Source organism: Toxorhynchites rutilus, chromosome 3, assembly GCF_029784135.1.
Source record: "Toxorhynchites rutilus septentrionalis strain SRP chromosome 3, ASM2978413v1, whole genome shotgun sequence".
Lineage (NCBI taxonomy): Eukaryota > Metazoa > Arthropoda > Insecta > Diptera > Culicidae > Toxorhynchites > Toxorhynchites rutilus.
In genome coordinates this window covers 185,764,123-185,771,102 of record NC_073746.1, presented here as the reverse complement: position 1 = coordinate 185,771,102, position 6,980 = coordinate 185,764,123, and positions in this window count along the sequence as shown.

The following is a 6,980-nucleotide window of genomic DNA, read 5'->3' as shown; positions in this document are numbered from 1 at the left end:
GATCATCAAAACCGGTTCAGTAGTTCAAATGTTATGATTTTTTGCAGAAAGTTATTTTTGGACAAAGGGGAAAAAATGATTTTTCGAACCACCGGATTACTTTGAAACATCATATCTAAAAAAACAAAAAAATAGCATCTCTGATATCGAGATATGTTATGTAAAAAATCCTCAGTTTTCAAGGAAAAATATAAAAATATAGCGCCCTCTAGTCCAAAGTCACAAAAAAAAATAAAAAACGACTACGATCAATAATTACTAAAATATAATTATTTTTTTCGCAAGTTAAATATTTTTTAATAAAAGGCTAAGTCATTAGTTTCAATTTTATATGTCGATCATCTAAATCGATTCAGTGATTCAAAAGTTTTTAATTTTCATTTGTCATTTTTGGGAAAAAGTGGAAAAAATTGATTTTTCGGACCACTTAATGACTTATGTGTTGTAAGTGTGTTTAAATGTTTCAACGATCTACACATACATACATACACATACATACGCGTTGTTAATTTTTATAAAAATCGGTATTTCTTCGTTGATATATTGGACATCCACCAAGGTTTGCGGTCTTGTCGTTGATGAAACTTATAAGAAAATACAGTGTATATTTTCCATCCGCCATGCAAGGCTATACAAGTTTTAGATCCCCACTTAGCCATGAACTATGTCTGTGGTAACAATATCGAACAGTAACCCATATTTCGTCATAAGCAGGCCCGAAAGCGAATGTAAATTGTTGAGAATAGAATGAAAATTTCTATTCGATTTTGTTTTAATACTAAGAAGACATAGTCCTGACCCTAGCCTTACTATTTTTCAATAAATCTCCTTGCATTTCAGCAAAACAATCTTATCTAGAACAAAAAATAATTATCAGAGACAATTTTCGTTCAAGATTTTTCGTTACCTGCAGAGAATGCAATTTTTCATTAATTGTGAATAACCGTATCCTCTCTTTCGTCTGCAATGATGTCAGGGCAAAAGTACGGGTTCCAAACTTCATACACACCATATGGGTCAACCAGAAAGACTGCCGGGCCGCAGGTTGAGAATCGCTGGTCTAACGTCATGTGTATTGATATAAACTAAATATAATAACTTTTCTGTATTAAAACTGTGGAAAATGTCATATGGTTAGTCGAATATTTTTGATGTGATGAATAGAGCCCTTTTATTTTTCAAAAACCTGTGAAATATTGTTATATCCAAAAAGTCTACAACAAAAACAAAAAGTGTTTTACAGACATGTCTGTAAATTTACAAACATATTTGTAAATCTGGCATCTCTGGTGGTCTAAGAATTTATTGCAAGAAATCGCTTGAAAACATGCATGAATTTGCTTGAAAATGAAGTGGATTGAGTCCGCACCACTTAGGGACAACCTAGTACCTTTTGTAAGCGGTGTAATGTAACGACAGGAACTGCTGCATTGAACCACGCAGTAGTTACTTTTGTGTAAATCAACATCAATTTATACCAGCCCATGTTCCTTTCAGCTAAACGCCAGATGGTTTGAAAGCACCAATCCCAACTGACGAGTTTACATAAAGCTGCATCAGTTCATGCGATATCTACATTAGAGCTCAAAACCACAAATTGAAGTTTGTATTTCTACGCGCTTAAAATGTAGATGCGACCGTGATTATTTTTATTAATTTCTATTCAAATTAATTTTAACCATTAAATGTCGTCAGTAAATGGCAAGAAGGTTAGATTTTTGTATATTTACAATGGTTTCAACAAGATTTCACCAAAGTCATAGATAATCTTCGAAACTTTTAAGTTTGATCATGCTTATAGGTTATGAGTACTAACTTCCGGACATTTTACAGAAGCTCATGCTGTGGATTATAGAGATGCAATCGATATCATAAAAAGTAGGTTGATATTATTGATTATGTAGGGAATTCCATTCGGACAATACGAGAAGGATCTACTGTATTTGAAACGCAAAATATGCCGCCCAATGTTTGCCTAGTAAAAAATGTAAATCACAACACTTATACCAATTCAATCTTAATATGTTGTAAGTGAAACAATGTAAGGTTTTTTTTACACATCTTTTTTTTAAATTTTATAACCTTTTCAGCGTAGAAAGAATACTTGAAACCGGAAAATATTAATAATATTTTGAATTTTCGAAAACAAATTCTAACGAATTTCAAACCGAAAAAAACATCATCATAATTTTACTCGCTGAGCCATCTGGTTGTAAATCTAATGTAAATTCGTGTAGATGTGAGCATTAATTTTCCCGCTCTGTTTGTTCGAAATTCCATGAACTTGACGAAAGTTCTTCCGAAGTCACTTTTTTTTTCGTTGATATTTTCATTACATTAAAAAAAGCCAAAGTATTATGAACAATTTTCAAACGACTTTGACTTCAATTGTGTTAGTACCTTAAGAGAGAGAGGGGAGTTTGTCTTGCGTTACTTATTGTTACATAGGTGGGGGCCAAAAAGCGTATTTTAAGCGTAACGTAATTTGTGTATCACGCCTTACCCACAAACTCATGAAAACGAAAGTTACGAATCGTTCATTCGAAGGATACGCATAGTACTTTGTACTTCTACTACAGTTTGCGAAGAGGCGTTCCTTTGATTTACTTCAAATTTCGATCGATCGTCTTTAAAATTTGTCAAACGTTAACAGGGGTTTGGAGGCTAAAAAAATCGGCTAACGCGAAGAATATTTTCTAAAACTCTTCAAAAAACCTACTTGTGACACTTTTTTCAAATCGATGCAAAAAATCAATTTAATCAAAAACTCAAAATAAATCAAATAAATTGAGTTTTCAAATATGCCTTTCGATTTGCGATGCGATTTTCATTTATTGAATTATTCATCATCTTAGACGAAAGAAAAAATATGTCTGTATTTAAAGTAGTGATGAAACGGATACTAGTTTGGCCGGATGCCGGATACCGTATATCCGCCCAGCTCCTAGGCCGGATGGCTGGATGTCAGGCAGCCGGATATTCGGTTCTTTATTTGCGAATGCGAAACTGAGAGAAACTGCATGTGTGCATGAAGAAAATAAAGGATTACATTTTAAAGAGAAATAAACACATTTTTAAATAAAAATAATGAATGATGATTAAATTTTCCGTTTGGAATAAAGTGACCAGATGGTCAGAGGTTCAACGCGGGACACAAAAAACAAAACGTTATGTATATACGTTATGTGAACATAAACCATAGTTTAGCGAGTCTAAACTGATCAGTATTATTTCTTTCTGAGTATCGGCACTCAGTTGTGATTTTTCGGTGGTTTAGATTTTCTTTACGCCCGAAAATCACTCACTCAATCAGAGCATTTACGCCTGGCAAGCACGATTCAAATTCTACAATTTTCTTCAAATTACCGAATGGTGTGCAAAAAAAAGGACTAATTTCGGATTGCGATGAAAGATAATTTATAGGAACAAATTTTCTTTAAATCATACGTTTATTAAGTCTACAACAAAAATGATTCAAGGATGTTGGTTCGCAGCAGCAGCACTGTCAAGCAACTTGATGATTTTCCATACTGCAAGCTCCACCCCACAGCGAAGGAGTTGGACATCCTGAGACACTTTGTGTCCGCCAGATATAGCCGATCTGGTATTTACAATATCATCACTTTGCCGCTCCTTAAGCCGGGAGATCGAAGCAACCGGTCAAAAATCGAAGCAAAAATCTGGCCAAAATGGACATTTTCATGCGGAAGGCCGTATCTGAGCAGCAGGCAATCACCCAGAAGGAATAGCTTGAGTTGCTGGTGAAAAATTTCTTTCCGGCGAAAGAAGTAAAAACTTCTTTTCGTACTCATAATGAAAGACGAGACGTACTTGATGCTAAAATTCATCGAATGGCAGGGAACCCGGTACATTACGTTCCCCAGGTAAGCGACGACGTCGAATGTATCATTTACATCAAGTTCTCGAAGAAGATCCTTCTCTGGCAGACGTGAAGCGAATGTCCAAGCCGCTCTTCTTTCGAGTCATATGGTGAACGGGGAGATATGTAGGACGAAGTGCTTGCCAGAGTTGGGAAGGTGATGTGGTCTTTATGCCGAACCTGGGATCAGCCCATTATGCCAAAAGATCACTGGAGGATGGATCGGCTGGAGATAAACATTGTCGCGAAGACCACCAACCTTCCCAACATTCCCCAGCTGCCCCCGATAGAAAACTTTTGGGCGAATGGCCAAAATAGAGACAGACGACCACCAAAGCCACGAAAAGGTAAAATAATACGCCGATATACATATTTTCATCGGCCATGGTTCAGGTTCCGGCCAACTTCCGTAAGACAGCCCAGCGCTTCATTTGCGATAAAGGGTGTGTCACATCAAATTGCATCACGGAAAAAACGATGTAGAAATTTAATTTTTAGGAATTATATCTTCAGCTCTCGCTTATAATCAGATAAGAGTGTATAGATCACGTTGGCCATGCTTCACTGTCAATTTTTCGTAAATTTGGAAAAATGTCGTCGAACGAAAAATAGCGTCGTGAATTAATCCTGCGCACTCATTTCGAGAATCCGGAGTTGTCACATCGGGACATCGGTAAGATGCTGGGAATCGTCCAATCCAAATTCAGCGTTCCGGAGGAGATTCGCAAGCAGAAACTATCCAAGTTTGCCAAAAAGTACATGGTGTGGCAAGCGGAGCGCCCTCTTCGTGATGACCGGCACGGTAAACGGGCAGGTTTACCTTAAGGAGTGCCTACAGAAGCACTTACTACCACTATTGAAGCAGCACGAGGGCCCGACCATCTGCTGGACGGATCTCGCTTCGTGCCACTATTCAAAGGACGTGTTGGAGTGGTACGAAGCCAACGGGGTCACCTTCGTGCCAAAGGAAATGAACCCGCCCAACGCGCCGGAGCTTCGCCCAATAAAGAAATATTGGGCGATTATGAAGCAGGCCCTCCGGAAGAACCCAAAAGTTGTCAAATCGGAGGCGGACTTCAAGAAAAAATGGATTTCTGTTCAAAAAAAAACTACAACCTGACGTTGTACAGAACCTTATGGTCGGGGTAAAGAGGAAGGTGCGAGCATATGGGCTTGGGCTTGAAGTATGAATAAAAAAAAAATGCCAAAAGTTGTTTAATAGTTTTTATTTTACTGTCTAAAATTTTCAAAATGATCGGTCTACTGGGCGAATTTCTACAGCGTTTTTTCCGTGATGCAATTTGATGTGACACACCTTTTACTTCATCAAACAACTCTGCCTCTTCCTGTCGCGTGTACACTAGTTCTTCCGGCTTATTTGAAACGTAGGGCCCTGACCGAGCTAGGGGACCAAAGATGAACTTTTCGTCTGACTCACATTGGTCCCTGCGGATCGATAGGAGACATTCATAAAAATCATTTTCCAATTTTGTTGCTGTCGCTTCCAGTTGACACTCTCTAAACAAAAAGCCCAATGTCGGTGCAATGAAACCAGCTCAACGTATTAATCTTTGGATGCATTAGAAGCGCTCTTGAACAGTCTGCCAAATAAAAGTGTTATTTTAAGGTTCATCCATTTAAGAAAATCAACATGATCAAATTGTGATATTGAAGTATATTGATATCGCGGGACATTTTCGTTTCTTTTGTCAAATGCGGGACGTTTCGCGGGACGGAGTTTTTCGAGGGACATTTTGTTGAAATGCGGGACTGTCCCGCGTAACGCGGGACGTCTGGTCAGTTTAGTTTAGAATCAATATCTTTCAATAGAAAATAAAGCATTTAACGGGTGTTAAATAAAAAATGAGAATTTTTTCAATCACGTATAAAATTTTTTTTTTTTTTTCATCGATTTTAGTATTTTTTATTAATAACATAATGTATTTTTTTTTTTTACGGGCTAGAGGAAGGCAGCCCAATGTGCCGGTGAGAGATGTGTTGGCTCGGTTAGACCTTGATTACATGTCCCAAATATATGTTTTCCTTAAATCTATCGATGTTCGTGTGTGATTATCCTTATATCCTTATACCCTCCATTTCTTCCTTTGTGAGTAATTGGTCCGCTTGCTATAAACAGAAGAATGAAATGTAAATTCACAACTGATGTACGAATAGATTTAAGAATTGAGTGTGTGTAATTATCAACATTGTAATAATTTCCTTATACCCCATCCTTTTCCTGAGAAAATGTCACCCTTTTAATCTCGAGTCCACCACGAGTAATCGGTTTCCCACATTACTAACCATAGATTTAAGAAAATTGTTCATATATATAGTTTTAAAAATATATTTAAGATTTCAGCTCCTTTAAACTTATGTACCTGAGCCTGTAAAAATAAACGAATTTATAAAAAAAAAAAAAAAAAAAATAATGTATTTTCTTCAAAAAAATGTCAGTGAATGTTTGAGTAAGGGCCGTGGTCTGCTGTTCGACGCAACTTTGTCGCGATACTCTCACAAGAACGTTGTACGGCCTTTACGTCCATTTTCGGATACAATTCCGGATTCTTGTAGTCAGTTCAAGCAAACCATTTGTCATGACAATTGTCATGCGTAAATGCGAAAACAGAATAGAAACATACGGTATGAGGCATGATGTCGACGCCAACCTCTCTCAGTTTCTATTCTGTTTTCGCATTTTCGCATGACAAATGGTTTGCTTGAGTCAGTTGCTTTGTGTGCTTGGCCCTCCAATTGTTTTTATACACTAGGGCACTGAGTGAGCCAAAGAAATCCTCTATTGGGCGGCACTGGGGCAAGTTTGTTGGGTTACGATCTTTCGGCACGAACGGTATCTTTTTCTCCTCAAGATACGCAAGCGTCTTCTTGGCGTAATGGGAAGACGCTTTGTCCGGCCAGAAGACGGATGACTTGTCGCTTGAGTAGTAATTATCATTTGCTGGAATATGCGTTTTGGACAGTGGAAAATAGCTTTCGTCGTCCAGAACGAAAGACGTCCCGCGGTATTTTTTGGTCATCCACCGACACTGTGATTTAACCGTCTCAATCTGCTCCTCCGTGTACTCCGGCGACCTCGTCT